Source organism: Anomaloglossus baeobatrachus, chromosome 5 (genome assembly GCF_048569485.1).
Source record: "Anomaloglossus baeobatrachus isolate aAnoBae1 chromosome 5, aAnoBae1.hap1, whole genome shotgun sequence".
Lineage (NCBI taxonomy): Eukaryota > Metazoa > Chordata > Amphibia > Anura > Aromobatidae > Anomaloglossus > Anomaloglossus baeobatrachus.
Genome location: NC_134357.1, coordinates 467,053,555 through 467,073,778, shown reverse-complemented (window position 1 = coordinate 467,073,778; position 20,224 = coordinate 467,053,555). Strand labels below are relative to the sequence as shown.

The window sequence follows — 20,224 nt, the reverse complement described above, 5'->3', positions numbered from 1 at the left end:
GTCTGTGATTGGTTGCAGTCAGACAAGCCCCCAGTCTGTGTGACAGCGTCTAACTGCAACCAATGACAGACCGGTATGTAGGTCTATCGTACAGTAAAAATAAAAAAAAAAATTAAAAAAATTAGCGTAGGACCCCCCATATTATGATACCAGCGCAGATAAAGCCTATGGCTACAGGCTGCGGCCCCCATCCGTGCGCATATCTTGGCTGTGTATCAAAAGAGGACCTCCATGAGGCTTTTTTTAAAATTATTTAAATAACTAATTATAAAAAAAACGATGTGCAGTCCCCCCAAGATAAAGCCTGACAGCTGGGGACTGGTATTCTCAGGCTGGGGAGACCCAAGCTTATTGCCCCCCCAGCCTTAAAAATAGCAGCCTGCAGCTGCCCAGGATTCTCACATCCATTAGATGTGATGTGACAATCCCAGCTCTTCCCGATTGCCCTGGCGTTGTGGCAATCTGGGCAATAAGGGGTTAGTGGCAGCTCACAGCTAGCACCTGAAAAGAAATAAACACAAACACTGAAAAAATCCTTTATTTGAAATAAAATACAAAAACCCCCTCTTTTACCACTTTATTAACCCCCCAAAACACCACTGCAGGTCCAACGTAAGCCACACGTGGTCCCACGACGATTCAGCTTTGCTACATCTGAAATTACAGTGCGCGGCCATAGGACATGTCCGCATGCTGTAACTGCATGCAGTGAATGAGCCGCGATCAGCGGTGACGTTACTCAGGTGATGTGTGGTCACAGCTGGAGGTTCCTACGGTCCACCACCTGTGACCGTAAATAGCCTGAGTGACGTCACCACTCTTGGCGTGGCTAACACAGACTGTGCCTGAACCTCACAGTGAAACAAAAACAGGATAATTGTGGTATACTCTACGCTGCTGTACAAAGAATCACTCCAAGTAATAAAGCAATGTGGGTGGTTTATTGCGGAGCATACCACAATTATCCTATTTTTGTTTTACTTCTGCCTTTGGCACGTGGGTTTTCCTTTATAGTCACCATATTATACATCGGTAAGACCCTATTGCGCTCCTTATACCCACAGCTTGTTCCTGTCTATGAACCTCACAGTGGACAGTAATGTTATATGGTGCTCAATATGAGCTTCATATGTAGCAGAGCTGGAATCATTGTGGGACATCATAGGGATTACGTCATACCTGCAGGGGTGTTTTGGGGGTTAATAAAGTAGTGAAAGATGTTTTTTATTTGTATAAAGGATTTTTTCAGTGTTTGTGTTTATTTCGTTTCACTTACAGATTAGTAATGGGGGTCTCTCATAGACGCCTAACATTACTAATCTAGGGCTTAGTGGCAGCTATGAGCAGTGACTAACCCCTTATTACCCCGATTGCCACCGCACCAGGGCAATTTGGCGAGAGCTGGGTAAAGTGCTGGGATTGTCACATCTAATGGATGCGACAATCCTGGGCAGCTGCAGTCTGCTATCTTTATGTTGGGGGGGCGATAGCCATGGGTCTCCCCAACCTGAGAATACCAGCCCCCAGCTGTCGGCCTTAGGTATCCATAGTTGTGACCACGCATATAGAGAAAGTTTGTTAGTTCCTAGTACTCATAACCATGGATACCCAAGGTCTTGCAATGCCCTGCACATGAGGTAAGCGACATAGTGAATCAGGAAGACTACAGTACATTTCTAATTGGAGGTATTTACTAATAATATTATTACTACACCTACTACATATTGGATAGGATCTTAGAGATGGGAATACCCCTTTAAGTCACATTTGAAGCAATATTTAAGGTGCTTTTTATAGGAGCAGATGTGTAAAACATCCTGGAAAAAAAAGTATGAAATATGTACTTTTTTTTAATCCGAAATAGAAGTTTTGATAAATACTTGATGGAAAAAAGAATAAGTGCTTCTAGTGCAGTTATGTATTGCGTTTATTGGTTTTGGAGTTTCTAAAACACTTTTTATCACTAAATTGTACTTGTGACCACACAATGTGACTACACGGGTCACAGGGCTGAATTTTCCTGTCAGACGAGTCAAAAACTTCAGCCAACAGCAAACGCGCGCCCAGTTTGGAGACAGCACAGCGCAGGCGTAGTGATGAACACTTGGGCTCGGGGTCGCGCCTCCCTGACAGGTTCACGCTGGCGTGCGCGCACATTCTTGTCTGCGTGCTGACGTCACATGAAGGAGGAAGTGGAGCGTTCTTCCATAATGGCGGAGGTGAGAGAGAAGCTGCGGCTCGGGATGTGAGAGGGGGCGCTGCTGCCGCCTCTGCACCAGCAGCTCCCGGCCTGGGTGTGTATAACCGGATACTGCGGGACATGCTGCTTTGGCTGCTGTGGGGGTTGGGGTCCGGCTCCTCCGTAGGCCGGTTGTGGTTTATAATATCTCCTGTCGGGAAAATGGGAGAGAAGGAACCGGGCAGGAGGCAGCACCTGTACCCAGACCGTGCCCCTCACCCGGGGATTACTGCAGAAGACGAAATATACTGTCATCTGTGCCCAGGACCGTGTGGGAGCGGCGAGTGCAGCATCCTCGACTAGAGGATGTGTGTCACTGTGTGTGTGTGTGTCACTGTGTGTGTGTGTGTCACTGTGTGTGTGTGTGTCACTGTGTGTGTGTGTGTCACTGTGTGTGTGTGTGTCACTGTGTGTGTGTGTGTCACTGTGTGTGTGTCACTGTGTGTGTGTGTCACTGTGTGTGTGTGTCACTGTGTGTGTGTGTCACTGTGTGTGTGTGTCACTGTGTGTGTGTCACTGTGTGTGTGTGTCACTGTGTGTGTGTGTCACTGTGTGTCACTGTGTGTGTGTGTGTCACTGTGTGTGTGTGTCACTGTGTGTGTGTGTCACTGTGTGTGTGTGTCACTGTGTGTGTGTGTCACTGTGTGTGTGTGTCACTGTGTGTGTGTGTGTGTGTCACTGTGTGTGTGTGTCACTGTGTGTGTGTGTGTCACTGTGTGTGTGTGTGTGTCACTGTGTGTGTGTGTCACTGTGTGTGTGTGTCACTGTGTGTGTGTGTCACTGTGTGTGTGTCACTGTGTGTGTGTCACTGTGTGTGTGTGTCACTGTGTGTGTGTCACTGTGTGTGTGTCACTGTGTGTGTGTGTCACTGTGTGTGTGTGTCACTGTGTGTGTGTGTCACTGTGTGTGTCACTGTGTGTGTCACTGTGTGTGTGTCACTGTGTGTGTCACTGTGTGTGTCACTGTGTGTGTGTGTCACTGTGTGTGTGTGTGTGTGTCACTGTGTGTGTGTGTCACTGTGTGTGTGTGTGTGTCACTGTGTGTGTGTGTGTGTGTCACTGTGTGTGTGTGTGTGTGTGTCACTGTGTGTGTGTGTGTCACTGTGTGTGTGTGTGTGTGTGTCACTGTGTGTGTGTGTGTGTGTCACTGTGTGTGTGTGTCACTGTGTGTGTGTGTGTGTCACTGTGTGTGTGTGTGTGTGTCACTGTGTGTGTGTGTGTGTGTGTCACTGTGTGTGTGTGTGTCACTGTGTGTGTGTGTGTGTGTGTCACTGTGTGTGTGTGTGTGTCACTGTGTGTGTGTGTGTCACTGTGTGTGTGTGTGTCACTGTGTGTGTGTGTGTCACTGTGTGTGTGTGTGTCACTGTGTGTGTGTGTCACTGTGTGTGTGTCACTGTGTGTGTCACTGTGTGTGTCACTGTGTGTGTCACTGTGTGTGTGTGTCACTGTGTGTGTGTGTCACTGTGTGTGTGTGTCACTGTGTGTGTGTGTCACTGTGTGTGTGTGTCACTGTGTGTGTGTGTCACTGTGTGTGTGTGTCACTGTGTGTGTGTGTCACTGTGTGTGTGTGTGTCACTGTGTGTGTGTGTGTCACTGTGTGTGTGTGTGTCACTGTGTGTGTGTGTCACTGTGTGTGTGTGTGTCACTGTGTGTGTGTGTGTCACTGTGTGTGTGTCACTGTGTGTGTGTGTGTCACTGTGTGTGTGTGTGTCACTGTGTGTGTGTGTGTCACTGTGTGTGTGTCACTGTGTGTGTGTGTGTCACTGTGTGTGTCACTGTGTGTCACTGTGTGTCACTGTGTGTCACTGTGTGTGTGTCACTGTGTGTGTGTCACTGTGTGTGTGTCACTGTGTGTGTCACTGTGTGTGTGTCACTGTGTGTGTCACTGTGTGTGTCACTGTGTGTGTCACTGTGTGTGTCACTGTGTGTGTGTGTCACTGTGTGTGTGTGTGTCACTGTGTGTGTGTGTGTCACTGTGTGTGTGTGTGTCACTGTGTGTGTGTGTGTCACTGTGTGTGTGTGTGTCACTGTGTGTGTGTGTGTCACTGTGTGTGTGTGTGTCACTGTGTGTGTGTGTGTCACTGTGTGTGTGTGTGTCACTGTGTGTGTGTGTGTCACTGTGTGTGTGTGTGTCACTGTGTGTGTGTGTGTCACTGTGTGTGTGTGTGTCACTGTGTGTGTGTGTGTCACTGTGTGTCACTGTGTGTCACTGTGTGTCACTGTGTGTGTGTCACTGTGTGTGTGTCACTGTGTGTGTCACTGTGTGTGTGTCACTGTGTGTGTGTCACTGTGTGTGTCACTGTGTGTGTGTCACTGTGTGTGTGTCACTGTGTGTGTGTCACTGTGTGTGTCACTGTGTGTGTCACTGTGTGTGTCACTGTGTGTGTCACTGTGTGTCACTGTGTGTGTGTCACTGTGTGTGTGTGTCACTGTGTGTGTGTGTCACTGTGTGTGTGTGTGTGTGTGTGTGTGTGTCACTGTGTGTGTGTGTGTCACTGTGTGTGTCACTGTGTGTGTCACTGTGTGTGTCACTGTGTGTGTCACTGTGTGTGTGTCACTGTGTGTGTGTCACTGTGTGTGTGTGTCACTGTGTGTGTGTGTCACTGTGTGTGTGTGTGTCACTGTGTGTGTCACTGTGTGTGTCACTGTGTGTGTCACTGTGTGTGTCACTGTGTGTGTGTGTGTCACTGTGTGTGTCACTGTGTGTGTGTGTGTCACTGTGTGTGTCACTGTGTGTGTGTGTGTCACTGTGTGTGTCACTGTGTGTGTGTGTGTCACTGTGTGTCACTGTGTGTCACTGTGTGTGTCACTGTGTGTGTCACTGTGTGTGTCACTGTGTGTGTCACTGTGTGTGTCACTGTGTGTGTCACTGTGTGTGTCACTGTGTGTGTCACTGTGTGTGTCACTGTGTGTGTCACTGTGTGTGTCAGTGTGTGTGTGTCACTGTGTGTGTGTCACTGTGTGTGTGTCACTGTGTGTGTGTCACTGTGTGTGTGTCACTGTGTGTGTCACTGTGTGTGTCACTGTGTGTGTGTCACTGTGTGTGTGTCACTGTGTGTGTGTCACTGTGTGTGTCTGTGTGTGTGTCACTGTGTGTGTGTCACTGTGTGTGTCACTGTGTGTGTGTCACTGTGTGTGTGTCACTGTGTGTGTGTCACTGTGTGTGTGTCACTGTGTGTGTGTCACTGTGTGTGTGTCACTGTGTGTGTGTGTCACTGTGTGTGTGTGTCACACTGTGTGTGTGTGTGTGTGTCACACTGTGTGTGTGTGTGTGTCACACTGTGTGTGTGTGTGTGTGTCACACTGTGTGTGTGTGTGTGTCACACTGTGTGTGTGTGTGTGTGTCACACTGTGTGTGTGTCACACTGTGTGTGTGTCACACTGTGTGTGTGTCACTGTGTGTGTGTCACTGTGTGTGTGTCACTGTGTGTGTGTCACTGTGTGTGTGTCACTGTGTGTGTGTCACTGTGTGTGTGTGTCACTGTGTGTGTGTCACTGTGTGTGTGTGTCACACTGTGTGTGTGTGTGTGTGTCACACTGTGTGTGTGTGTGTGTCACACTGTGTGTGTGTGTGTGTCACACTGTGTGTGTGTGTGTCACACTGTGTGTGTGTCACACTGTGTGTGTGTCACACTGTGTGTGTGTCACACTGTGTGTGTGTCACACTGTGTGTGTGTCACACTGTGTGTGTGTCACACTGTGTGTGTGTGTCACTGTGTGTGTGTGTCACACTGTGTGTGTGTGTCACACTGTGTGTGTGTGTCACACTGTGTGTGTGTGTGTGTCACACTGTGTGTGTGTGTGTGTCACACTGTGTGTGTGTGTGTGTCACACTGTGTGTGTGTGTGTGTCACACTGTGTGTGTGTCACACTGTGTGTGTGTGTGTGTCACACTGTGTGTGTGTGTGTGTCACACTGTGTGTGTGTGTGTCACACTGTGTGTGTGTGTGTCACACTGTGTGTGTGTGTGTCACACTGTGTGTGTGTGTGTCACACTGTGTGTGTGTGTCACACTGTGTGTGTGTGTGTCACACTGTGTGTGTGTGTGTCACACTGTGTGTGTGTGTGTCACACTGTGTGTGTGTGTGTCACACTGTGTGTGTGTGTCACACTGTGTGTGTGTGTGTCACACTGTGTGTGTGTGTGTCACACTGTGTGTGTGTGTCACACTGTGTGTGTGTGTCACACTGTGTGTGTGTGTCACACTGTGTGTGTGTGTCACACTGTGTGTGTGTGTCACACTGTGTGTGTGTGTCACACTGTGTGTGTGTGTCACACTGTGTGTGTGTGTGTCACACTGTGTGTGTGTGTGTCACACTGTGTGTGTGTGTGTCACACTGTGTGTGTGTGTGTCACACTGTGTGTGTGTGTCACACTGTGTGTGTGTGTCACACTGTGTGTGTGTGTGTCACACTGTGTGTGTGTGTCACACTGTGTGTGTGTGTGTCACACTGTGTGTGTGTGTCACACTGTGTGTGTGTGTGTCACACTGTGTGTGTGTGTGTGTCACACTGTGTGTGTGTGTGTGTCACACTGTGTGTGTGTGTGTGTCACACTGTGTGTGTGTGTGTGTCACACTGTGTGTGTGTGTGTGTCACACTGTGTGTGTGTGTGTGTCACACTGTGTGTGTGTGTGTGTCACACTGTGTGTGTGTGTGTGTCACACTGTGTGTGTGTGTGTGTCACACTGTGTGTGTGTGTGTGTCACACTGTGTGTGTGTGTGTGTCACACTGTGTGTGTGTGTGTGTCACACTGTGTGTGTGTGTGTGTCACACTGTGTGTGTGTGTGTGTCACACTGTGTGTGTGTGTGTGTCACACTGTGTGTGTGTGTGTCACACTGTGTGTGTGTGTGTGTCACACTGTGTGTGTGTGTGTGTCACACTGTGTGTGTGTGTGTGTCACACTGTGTGTGTGTGTGTGTCACACTGTGTGTGTGTGTGTCACACTGTGTGTGTGTGTGTCACACTGTGTGTGTGTGTGTCACACTGTGTGTGTGTGTCACACTGTGTGTGTGTGTCACACTGTGTGTGTGTGTCACACTGTGTGTGTGTGTCACACTGTGTGTGTGTGTGTCACACTGTGTGTGTGTGTGTCACACTGTGTGTGTGTGTCACACTGTGTGTGTGTGTGTCACACTGTGTGTGTGTGTGTCACACTGTGTGTGTGTGTGTCACACTGTGTGTGTGTGTGTCACACTGTGTGTGTGTGTGTCACACTGTGTGTGTGTGTCACACTGTGTGTGTGTGTGTCACACTGTGTGTGTGTGTCACACTGTGTGTGTGTGTGTCACACTGTGTGTGTGTGTGTGTCACACTGTGTGTGTGTGTGTGTCACACTGTGTGTGTGTGTGTGTCACACTGTGTGTGTGTGTGTGTCACACTGTGTGTGTGTGTGTGTCACACTGTGTGTGTGTGTGTGTCACACTGTGTGTGTGTGTGTGTCACACTGTGTGTGTGTGTGTGTCACACTGTGTGTGTGTGTGTGTCACACTGTGTGTGTGTGTGTGTCACACTGTGTGTGTGTGTGTGTCACACTGTGTGTGTGTGTGTGTCACACTGTGTGTGTGTGTGTGTCACACTGTGTGTGTGTGTGTCACACTGTGTGTGTGTGTGTCACACTGTGTGTGTGTGTGTCACACTGTGTGTGTGTGTGTCACACTGTGTGTGTGTGTGTCACACTGTGTGTGTGTGTGTCACACTGTGTGTGTGTGTGTCACACTGTGTGTGTGTGTGTCACACTGTGTGTGTGTGTGTGTCACACTGTGTGTGTGTGTGTGTCACACTGTGTGTGTGTGTGTGTCACACTGTGTGTGTGTGTGTGTCACACTGTGTGTGTGTGTGTGTGTGTGTGTCACACTGTGTGTGTGTGTAATGCTGCCGTATATATTTGACATACAGATTATTATACTGCAGTGCTATTACAGATGCTATGTAGTTCTGCAGGGCTGTACATTATACCTTATAGCCTCATATAGATGATATATGATAGACATAAAGGCAATTATACTATAAAGCTGTACATTGTATACTAGAGGCACCGCTCTGGTGTAGGATAACTATATAATGGATGTGTGTAGTATATTATAGTACTGTACAGCAAGTGCTATAGCCTCTGTGCTGGTCTATAAGTGATGCTGTATAATGGACAAAGATAGTATACCCTATATACTCTGATGTACATATGGATTGTTAGAGTGCTATACTATATACATGTGGATTATTACTTGCTGTACCTTTTTATATAGTACATTATATAGTTAACCAAAACGACCAGTACGTATCTTTATGACATAGTTCTACATTATATCTTGTAGTCTCTTCTGGTTTATAGATGTTTTTATAGCTGCTTATCCTGCTGTCTTTTACCCCATAGTGTGAAACCTTCTATTAAGGTGGTGTCACACATAGCGACGCAGCAGCGATCAAGACCATCGATCTGACCTTATCAGGATCGCTTCTGCATCGTTACATGGTCGCTGGTGAGCTGTCAAACAGGCAGATCTCACCAGTGACCAGCCCCCAGCGATATTTACCTTAGTTACTAGCGTCTGCCGCTCTCACGCTGCCAGTGCCTGCTCCCTGCACTCCTAGCCACAGTACACATCGGGTTAATTACCCGATGTGTACTCCAGCTACGTGTGCAGGGAGCCGGCACTGGCAGCGTGAGAGCGGCGGACGCTAGTAACTAAGGTAAATATCGGGTAACCAAGGAAAGGGCTTCTTGGTTACCCGATGTTTACCGTGGTTACAGCTTACCGCAGCTGCCAGACGCCGGCTCCTGCTCCCTGCTCGCTTCAGTTCGTCGCTCTCTCGCTGTCACACACAGCGATGTGTGCTTCACAGCGGGAGAGCGACGAGCAAAAACTGAAGCAGGACATTCGGCAATGACCGGCGACCTCACAGCAGGGGCCAGGTCGTTGCTGGATGTCACACACAGCGACGGGACGTCGCTGCTATGTCACAGAAAATAGTGACTTAGCAGCGACGTCGTTGTCGCTATGTGTGACACCACCTTAAGGGTAAGGTTGTTTATATGGACTACATTACATTGTATCTTGTAGACTTACACTATATAGGTAATGAGACAAAATGTGTAATTCGGTATATGATTAGTGGCGTTCACCACCAACAATAATTTTATTCCTACATGGGACAGGGATACAATGTAGATATTTTGGGCCATTAGCCGAATGTTTTGTGTCACTGGGCCGCATCCCAGTACCACATTGGAACAATATATCATTGTTGAAACATTGGTGGTGAGCGCCACTTAGGTTGGAGTCACACTTGCAAGTGTCTCGCCTGTGACATGCATCACATCACCCGACAAGGACCCGACAAGGCCTGCTGCTCTCCAGACAGGAGCGGCTCAGCTGCATAGAAATATACAGCTGACCCGCTCCTGTCAGGAGAGTGTGCGGCCGGGGTGATGTGATGCGAGACTCAGCGAGTGACTCGCCAGTGTGACTCCGGCCTTATACTGAAGATCTGCTATTGTGCTGTTTTCAAAGTTGAGCATCACTGGCGTCGAGTGAACTCTAAAGTGGATATGACGCTGAGCACGTGCACTCAGCTCCTTGGTCGACCATGGCAAGGCCAGTTCTGAATGGAATCTGTCTGGTTAAACCCCTGTATGGTCTTGGCCACCGCACTGAGCTCAGTTGCAGGGTATTGGCAATCTTCTTATAGCGAGGCCATCTTCATATAGAACAACAATTTTATTTTTTTTTTTCACATCCTCAGAGAATTCTTGGCTATGAGGAGCCGTTTTAAACTTCCAGTGACCAGTATGAGTGTGAGTGATAACACCAAATTTACCACACCTGCTCCCCATTCACACCTGAGACAATGTAACACTAATGAATGAGTCACATGACACCAAGGAGGGAAAAATGTCTACTTTTGCACAATTTGGCCATTTTCACTTGAAGGTGTACTCACTTTTGTTGCCAACGGTTTAGACAATGAGTTATTTAGAGGGCATACCTGATGTACACTGTTAGGCTGGGGCCACTCGGGGCACTACTGTGATGCTCACATGAGACTCGGCTCGCGCTGGCAGCATAGCAGGAGCCAAGTGTCATGCGAGTGTGCCTGCGTCTGAGGTCCGACTCTGCGACCGTACCTCAGCTGCGGAGGAGAGGGAGGGATTTATCTCCCCCTCTCCTCCGTAGCCGGCTATTGCGATTCTCGCTCTGCACGCACAGTACACCGGTGTACCGCGAGTGCAGTGCGATTTTTCTCTCGCCCTATTCACTATAATGGGTGCGAGAGAGTCTCGCATTACAGTTGCAGCATGCTGCGATTGTTTTCTCGGTCCGATTAGGGCTGAGAAAATAATCGCTCATGTGTGCTGACACACAGGCTAGAATTGGTCCGAGGGGAATGTGATGTTTTATAGCACTCTACTCGCACCGATTTTCTCGCCGTGTGGCTTAGGCCTTATACAAGCTGTACACTGACTACTTTACACTGTATCAAAGTGTCATATCTTCAGTGTTGTCTCATGAAAAGATAAAATATTTACAAATGTATATGACGGGTGTACTCACTTTTGTGATCTACTGTAGATAATATACATTTTAGTGACCATACAGATTGTATGGTGTAGCCTCAGCACTGTGCTATAGGTGATGTATACTTAGTATATAGATTATCCTGCGCTGCTGTACATTGTGACCTACATTTCTCAGCTGGAATATATTGGATTATATATAGAGATGTATAATTCTTCTGTTTTAGACTCAGAGCTGACATATAGGTGATATTCTGCTTTCTTAAACTTGGCGTGGAGAAAGCTGAATTCATCATTCCACTACCTCTCTCAATTGTATTACCAGATATAACAATTAGTGTTAAAGGGATTGTGTCAAGTTTTTAAGTTATTCCCTATCCATAGGATGGAGAATAACTTCACGATTTCTGTGGGACCCCCCACTGATCCTGAGAACAAGGCTATGGGGAGCCCTGGCTGACTGAAGCAGAAGTCGACCTCCGCACCATTCCTCATCTACGGGACTGCCAGAAATCTCTGCGTACAGCGCATATCTCCAGCAGTCATGTGACAGTGAATGGAGCGTAGGTGAGCAGGTCCCACCTGGAAACCATTAATTGTCGCCATATCTGCTCCTACCCTCACAGGCAGGGTCCGCTCACTCCCTCTGTGTCTGTCACTTCACCATCTTAAGTTAGACTTTTGGTGCCTTATGTTTTAAGTGATTGTCTTGTACACCTTTTGTTTATCTTGTGCAGCGGTGAGCAATATTAAGGAAATAAATTATATAAAGCTGTATTATGCTCTACAGACTGCATCAGCCTATAATATATTGATCTGATGGCACGGCCATATGATGATATATTATCAGCCTGCTGATATGTGGATAATGTTACTGTTGAATTTTGTAAAGATCGGCATGAACTAATGTCTGTACAGAGTAAGCCCTTGTGGTTGTGTTGCTGTTTGTTCCTTTATAAAATTCTATTCTTCTGTCGCTAAATGAATATTTAATGATCTAGTTTACCAGGCCAGGTCTTCATATCTATGTATGTATGGTGTAGCCTATAGCGCAATGATTGGTCGGTATGTACTATCCTGTGCGTACCATGCAGTGATGGATGAAGCTGCTCCTGTAGTGGCCAGTCGATGATGACTGCATACAGTGATGGCTTTCCCTCAGTAATATGCGGACAATGTGTACAGCAGTGTGACCCCTGGCTAGTCAGCAGATAGGATCATGCATTGTTTACTGGCCTCAGAATGGGTCTTTCTTACATTTGCAACATTCTGGTGCAAATTGTATGTAAAATACAAACCTGTTGTGACCTATTGATGTGTAGGGTTGAGTAGGAAAAATATTACTCATGAGAAGAGTGTCGATTCCTCATGAGTAATAGTGAAGTTAGTGTTATGACTAGTGTTGAGTAAGCACTAAAATTCTCGCATGCTCGCTCCTTTCTCTCCCTTTGTTCAGTCCTTGGATCGAGCAGGTCGGACGCTCGGACAGGCTCGATTCGAGAAACGAGTATAATATAGTCATTGGGGAACTCGAGCATTTTTCTGGAAATCCTAACAGGAAGGCCTGGGAGGCCCTCGAATTGCTGAAATGGATGTAAACCGCACTCTAATGGAATGGGAATAGCATGGGGAAGACGCCTGAACCCATCTGACTCCCAGGTCGCTGCTGGAAACTGTCAGAGTATTACACCACTTTTACAGACTGACAATAAGGCTATGTGCGCTGCGCACTGGGAAATGGAATTTTCTTGAGAAAATTCCGCATGCTCTCAAAGATTACCGCACCCGCGGTAAAAAAAACGCGGCAAACCGCACCCGAAAACCGCATGCGGTTTGCCGCGGTTTGACCGCGGTATTGCCGCGTGCGGGTTGGGATGTGCTTTATTGCATTCAATGCAATAAAGCACATTGAAAAAAAAAAAAAGTCATTTAATTCTGAGATAGTAGATAGAAGAATAGATAGAGGACAGATCGCTACATTTCCCACGGTCGGCAGTGAGTTCACATTACCGGCCGTGGGAAATGACCGGTAATTACCTCTGCTGTCTTCTGCATTTATTCAGCGCTGTGTCTGTGACAGTCGCGGCTGGATGTAAGCAGCGCAGGACTTCGCAGCTGTGGATTACGCCGGAGCTTTGTTTCGGGAGGGGTTAATAAAAGGGTGAACGAGGCTTGTTTGTTTTATTTAAAATTAAAGGATTTTTCGGTGTCTGTGTTTTATTCACTTTACTTACGGGTTGATCATGTCAGCTGTCACATAGACGCTGCCATGATCAAGCCTGGAGTTAATGGCGGTGATCCACCACCATTAACCCCTTGTAGTACCCTGACCGCCACTGCTACACGGCGGCAGTAAGAGCCGGGGACACGCCGGTGCTGCCGCATAATGCATGCGACAGTCCCGGGGCAGCTGTGGCTGATATTCTCGGCTGCGGGAGGGGGAGTGAGGCGGGGGACATTAACCCTGCCCCTCTCCCTCCCCAGCCTGAGAATACCAGGCCGCCGCTGTGTGCTTACCTCGGCTGGAAGGTAAATATACAGCGGAGCCCACGTTCTTTGTTTTCTATATTTCCGTTTTCTTTCTATGTGTGTTCTATGTCTGTGATGTCAGTGATGTGTGTGTTTACTCTCTGCACGGCTTCCTCTTCCTGTAATGACATCACTTCCCTGCAAAACCGCAGACAGGCGATGTACATTACCGGAGGTAAACCGCGAAATACCGCAGGGAATAACGCAGGAAAACGCAGTGAACCGCACAGAATTTGCTTCCTGCATTATTCCCTGCGGGATTTCACGATTAACATTGGAGTCAATGTAGTGAAATCCCGCAGCGACGTGCGGAAAAGAAGTGATATGCAATTGTTTTTGCTGCGGGAATCCCGCAGCAAAACATGCAGCTGTCAAATTCCGCATAGTGCGCACAGGATTTTTTTTGCCCATAGGTTTTGCTGGTGATTCACTGCAGAGATGTTATGAACATTTTCTGCAGCGAAACATGCAGCAAAACCACAGGAAATCCGCGTCAAAATCCGGTAAGTGCGCACATAGCCTAAGGCTGGGGCCACACGGGAACTAATGCGATCCTCGCATGACATTCGGCTCATGCAGGCAGCACAGTGGGAGCAGAGTGTCACTGCGATTGAGGTCCGACCATGCGATCGGATGTCAGCTGCGGGGGGCGGGGTAGCGCTGAGGAGAGGAGGGCCAGCACGGAGGAGGAGAGGGAGGGATTTATCTCCCTCTCTCCTCTGTAGCCAACTATTGCCATTCTCGCCCTGCACTCGCGGTACACCGATGTATCGTGAGTGCAGTGTGATCTTACTCTCACCCCATAGACTTGAATGGGTGCGAGAGTCTCGCATTAGTCGCAGCATGCTGCCATTTTCTCAGCCCCAATCGGATCGAGAAAACAATCGCTCATGGGTGCTGGGACATAGGTTAATATTGATCCGAGTGGAATGCGATGTTTTATTGCATTCCACTCGGTCCGATTTTCATGCCGTGTGGCTTAGGCCTAAAACATACAACACCAAAGATTAAAATGGATTTTACAGGGAAAAATATAAAGAATCATTATGCATGAAATGACTTCTATATAAGGCAACATAAAGAGGGAAAACAATTGCCTGAGCGGTGGAGGTGGTTATGTTCACATGTAGCTTTCCTTTTTCCTGTGGTTTTGCATACTCTCATTACTTTCAATATTGAAAAACACTGCAAAAGAGCTGAAAGTATTGACTTGCTGCTTCTTTAAAAAAATGCAGCAGTTTTCCATTTTGGGCAGGAAAAAAATAAATTGTGTGCATTAGATTTGACATGTTAGATTTTGCTGGTACTGTAAAAATCAGCTTTTAAGTTGCATTAAACTCATAAAAAAAATGCAAAAAACAACCTCAGCAAAAGTGTAATGTGTGTTCATAGCCTTGATAGCAGTGTCATCTCAATGTATCTCCCTGTTGCTTATGACTACAGTAGGTGACATAGTGGAGGGGAAAAAAAAACTACACCTGCTGGTATTAACTCTGTAAGTTAGTAAAATTTTAAAATTACAAGTGTGTGTGTGTGTGTGTGTGTGTGTGTGTGTGTTTGTGTGTGTTACCAGGCCAGACACATCCTGTTTAATTTAGTAAGGAGGGACTCTAAAACTCACAAAACCTATGTGGACAATGCAATTAATACCAAAACTTAGGAGGAGAGACTCCGATTAGACATAAGAGGCTCATACCTGTTCTGCTAAAATTGTTAGCTAGTGGGACTCCTACACTCAAAAAGGCTATGCACGAAGTGCAAGGGCTGGCAAAACTGAGGAGAAACTGCAATACCCCTGGAAGACACGTAAAGGTGGACCTTAGAATTTTTTTTTTACTATTTAAGAGTGGGACTCTTAGACTAGGAAAGCCTATGCTGTAAGTGCAAGGGCAGAAAAACATTTACACCTGGCAGGTATGTACAGTGGGTACGGAAAGTATTCAGACCCCTTTAAAGGAGTTGTCCGACATTAGCTTACCAAAAATGTTTGAGTTTATCTGTGCTGTATTGTCATATAAAACACCCCTACATTGTTGTTTTTTGTTTTCTAACTTTTGTTCCTCTTGAATTCACCCTTTATTCTCTGCAGCTCTTTGTTTACATTCAGCTCTAGCAAACATGACCACTTCCTGTGCAAAACCTCAGTCAGAGCTGGCACCACTCGGCTTCAGTGTCCAGCCCCTCCCCAGTGTCCAGCCTCGCCCCCTGCCTGCCCCCTGCACACACATTCCATGTCAGTATTCTTCCCCACCACCTGACCTGTTATCACTACAGCACTGCAAATAACAGCCCCACATTGGGCTCTGCGCCCCCCACCGCATTGGGCTCTGCGCCCCCCACCGCATTGGGCTCTGCGCCCCCCCACCACACACGGCGCTCTGTACCGACCCCCCCTACCCCCATAGGGAACACATGTTAGGGAGTACATACTCACCCGTCCTCGGTCCCCGCCGCTCCTGCACGTTCGCGCGCTGTCTGTGCTCTGGACATATCAGCACAGTAGTGACGTCACCGCTGTGCTGAAAAAAGCACAGACAGCGGGACAGTGATGAGAAGCAGCGCTGCTTCTTAATCAGCGCTTTCAAATGTACCGGCATCTGTGATGCCGGTACATTTGAATGTGTGATCCTGAGCAGGGGGCCTGGTGCTGGCGGTGACACCACGGCAGCTGCCGTCAGGCCCCTCCCCCAGGTCACAGACCCCACAGCAGTGCAGGGGGAGGTTGCGGGGACAGCAAGGGGTGCGGGGGAATATGTGGGAGGGTGCAGGGAAGGGGGGCGGGGCCCATCGCACTGTAGCCGCCCAGCAGGGAGGCGACATGCTGTTCCAGATTTGCATGTCAACATGGTCCTGCCAATGTTGACATGAAATGACCGGAAGCAGCAAAATCGCGGCAGGAGCGGTCACATGACCATTCTGAGTCGGGGGAGAGGGGCTGACAGCAGGGCAGGTAAGTGCCCTCTATCTACTTACCTGCCCCAATGTAGCCCAATAGGGTAATAAAAAAAAAAGTCAAAAGAAGCCGTATAACCCCTTTAAATATTTCACTCTTTGTTTCATTGCAGCCATTTGGTAAATACAAAAAACAGCTGATGAGAGGACGCGATTGCAGCTAATTGCGTCTTCTCAGCTGTTCTGCAGTCCTGTTGTGACCACGCGCGCTCCCGCGGTCACAACGGGATCTGAAGAAGCGAGGCATGCGCTGCCCTCTCCTGCAAAATACTAAGTACCGCGGGCTTCAGAAACATGGCGCCGGAGATAAGCGCTATGCGCAGGTGCCAACTCCGGCCCCATGTTTCTGAAGAGAGAGAAATTTACATACGGCCAGTGAGAGGGAGGAACAGGGGGCGAGGATAAACGTCCATAACACGCCCGGACATTAGGAGAGAAGTGCACACGTCAATCAAAAAGTGGATGAATTTTCAAACTTTATAAAGTTGGATTTCACTGACTAAACACCCGAGCTGCACCCTAATGGTATGTATACAATGTGCATGATAGTGCCAGTACTGCACCGGCTGCACCTTATACATGAAAATTCTGATTTTTGGTTCCCTTTAAATGAAAGAAGATTGGGACCACCAGAACTCTTCCTAGACCTGGCTGTGCAGCCAAACTGAGCAATCGTGGGAGAAGAGCCTTGGTGAGAGAGGTAAAGAAGAACCCCCCAAGATCACTGTGGCTGAGCTCCGGAGATGCAGTAGAGAGACTGGAGAAAGTTCACTGCAGTACTCCACCAGTTGGCCCTTTATAGCAGAGCAGCCCAACGGAAGCCTCTCCTCAGTGCAAGACATATAAAAGGAATCACTGAGGACACCGGTATGGCTGGCTAGTTACTCCTTACCCAGCTTTCAAAACTATTCCCTCCTTGTCGGTACATCAGGGCCTGAGTCCAAATGAAATTGTCCCAGACCTTTGATAATGTTCCCATGCCTCTGTTGGTCCTGTTGTGTGTCTGCCTATTTCCTCCTTGGTTGCCCAAGTAGCTATGACTTCTGCCGCCGGTGTTGTCAAATAGGAATTTTTTGACTAATTGTTCAACTGGGCTTTCTGGAATTACATTTTACTAGCCCTCTTTGCCACAGGAAGGAGAGATGGAAAGTTCTCCTTGTATCATGGGTCGAGAAGGGTAAACAACGAGCAATCAGTGTTGGCAAAAATGCGTATAATGTGAGGGTCACGGGAAAGGCAGCAGAACATAGCCATATATGCCAGACTCCCAACAGGTGAGACTTCCCTGTCCCTACCAGGAGGACGAATCTCCTCCTTCTTTAGGCCATCCACACTGAACAGATGGGATGAAGCTGTTGTGGGTAGTACTGCCTGCAGTGCAATCAACCATCTCCCATCTTCTATTACTCAACCATCTCCTGTTCCTCAACTGCCTCATCCTCATTATCGCCCAATCCGCACTGAGATGAGGCTGAGCTGGGTAGTATTACTCTGTGTACTTTCTTCCATCTCCACCTGGTCCACATGCAAAGGTTCCACTTTAACCCCTTCACGACATGATGTAACTGTATGTTAAAGGTCGTGTTGTTCCATTTGATGCGGGTTCAGCTGACATGTTCCTGTAACAGTGATGGGCAGATTGGAAATCCTCCCGCCACTGTTAAATAGTTAAATCTTGCTGTCAGTCTCAGACAATGGGATTTAACGCTCGCCGGCAGGGAGAACGTTATTCTCTACTCCGATAGGCAGCCTTGTGACATGATCACTTGATGCCAATGGAACTAGTGTAAGAGGTGGGGGAATCCCTGATTGAACTAGTACCAACAAACCTGGACATCGGTAGCACGTGAGCCGGTCCTGGCCACAACAAGGTTCACGCAGTGTGCAATCAGAAAAATGTAGCGTCCCCGGCCACAAGAGCTTGTCCACTTGTTGCTGATTTAAGTAGATCTTCCCAGTAACTGTTGGCGAGAGGCATGTTATAGGACACATACTTGTGTAAGGCAGGGATAGCTCACTGGGAGAAATAGTGGCGGCTGGGGACAGAGTACCGAGGTTCTGCCGCCACTATCGGGTTGTGTAAAACCTCAGTGTTCGCAAGCCTAGACAGCAATATTTCCAGTGCAAGCGGTCAATTTGGGCTAAATTTAGAAGAGGGATTGCAGTATGCCCTGAGAGACACGTAGAGGAGGGCTTCACAATACATTTTTGAACTAAAAAGTGGGACTCCTACAATGATAAAGCTTATGCACTAAGTGCAAGGTCTACCAAAAATATAAATCAGGGATTGCAATACACGATGGAAGACGTAGGGAGGAGGGCTTCAATGCAATGTTTTTTTACATAAAATAAAAAAAGTGGGAATCCACTGGTAAAGCAAAGACCTGGCAAAAATTTTAAAGGAGGGCTTTCAATACATCCTGGAAGAAAAGTAGAGGAGGGCCTCAGAATACATTTTTGGACTATTTTAAATATTGGGACACCTATAGTGGAAAAGCCTATGCACTAAGTGCAAGTGTTTAGGCCTGTGAGGGGGGTAGAGACAGCTGCACGTTGCGCTGAAACAAAGAACCGGATGTAGTTGCTGATGGTGCTTGTGAATGTTCAGCGATGGACAAGCATGTAGCACACGGGAAGAGGCAGCTATGTCACTCAGACACTAATATTGGACCCAGCCGTTCCGCCCATCCCACCTAGTCAGGTGTTTTGATGACGTGCCTGTGCATGCTGGTGGTGGTCAATCTGGTAGTGATCAGGCTCCTTTTACTCTTGCTATGACACAGGTTGAAAATGACCGTTTATTTTTATCATGCACAGGTTCTTTAAAAAAAGCGCCAGATTGGGAAACGCCTAACCCTTGGCCTGGGAATTTGCCCCATGTGTCTGCTATGATGAACAGTGTGCCTATTCCCTCTGGCCACCCCACTGCTTGTTGCGGTGTAGCAGAATCCTCCCCCTTTGTACTGCACTTGGTGCCCTACATGCTACCTTCCCAGGTTGGGTCAGTGAGTTCCTCGTCCGCCAACCTTGTCTTCCACTTCTACACTCTGGTCCTTCTCCTGACTTGTTGACTTAACATGACTTGTTGGCAACAGTACTAGTCATTGCACTGGCTGCCCATACATTATGGGATCCAATTTGAATTGCTTGTTCTCACCCACAGAGCTCTTCATAACATGGCACCCCCCCCCCCTCCCCCATCCACCCTCATCTCTGCCTATCACCCTACCTGTTCTCTACGCTCCGCAAGCAACTTCCGACTAACATCCACGCTAATCCGAACCTCCCACTACCGGCTTCAAGACATTTCCCGAGCTGCACCAATCCTCTGGAATGTTTTACCTCAAGAAACTAGGATGATCCACAACTTGCTCAGCTTCAGACGCTACTTTAAAAACACATTTTTCATTATATATCCCCCTCAACTGTTTCTCAGAACATTTAATTCTCCCTCAAACCTAACTGTGGCCAAACCATTACAAAGATTAGCTGATGACTGGTTCATGCAGCCTTTGCATCTCATTGCAATTAAAAACTGCTGTGGGTGGAGAGGGGTAACCAAGGACTTTCTTATATAGGATCTCCTATATAAGAAAGTCCTTGGTTACCCCCATCTCCTATATAAGAAAGTCCTTGGTTACCCCTCTCCACCCACAGCAGTTTTTAATTGCAATGAGATGACACACAGTTAGGGTCACAGAGCTAGGGACCCCAATATAGAGATATACCTTGACGAGGTTTTGGGGCTCAGTTACATTGATCAATGCGATTGCTAAATATCTCCTTTTTCCGAATATTCATGGCAGGTATGCTATTCATTATTCACATGTTCAAGTTAGCAAGTAGCATTTTTCATTGTATTTTTCCAATATTTTCCATATGCTTGAGGCATTATACTATTATCTAAGTTTGATGTGCAGCCTTATTCTTATATAGTATGTATTTCTTTGGCTTGCACTCCTAATATAAATATTAGTGCTCACTTCAGT

At 47.6% G+C, this 20,224-nt stretch overlaps 1 protein-coding gene across 2 annotated transcripts in view; it reads left to right on the top strand.

Moving 5' to 3' along the window:
* The first annotated feature begins 2,172 nt into the window (after positions 1-2,172).
* SPATA2 (spermatogenesis associated 2) overlaps positions 2,173-20,224 on the top strand; it is a 51,455-nt gene continuing 33,403 nt past the window's right edge. Inside the window, exon 1 of one of the 2 annotated variants that reach the window (XM_075350613.1) lies at positions 2,173-2,219. The gene's annotated coding sequence lies outside the window, so the exon portion shown is untranslated. Of the gene's footprint in view, positions 2,295-20,224 lie in introns of both variants that reach the window. The other variant, XM_075350612.1, reaches the window with a different exon arrangement.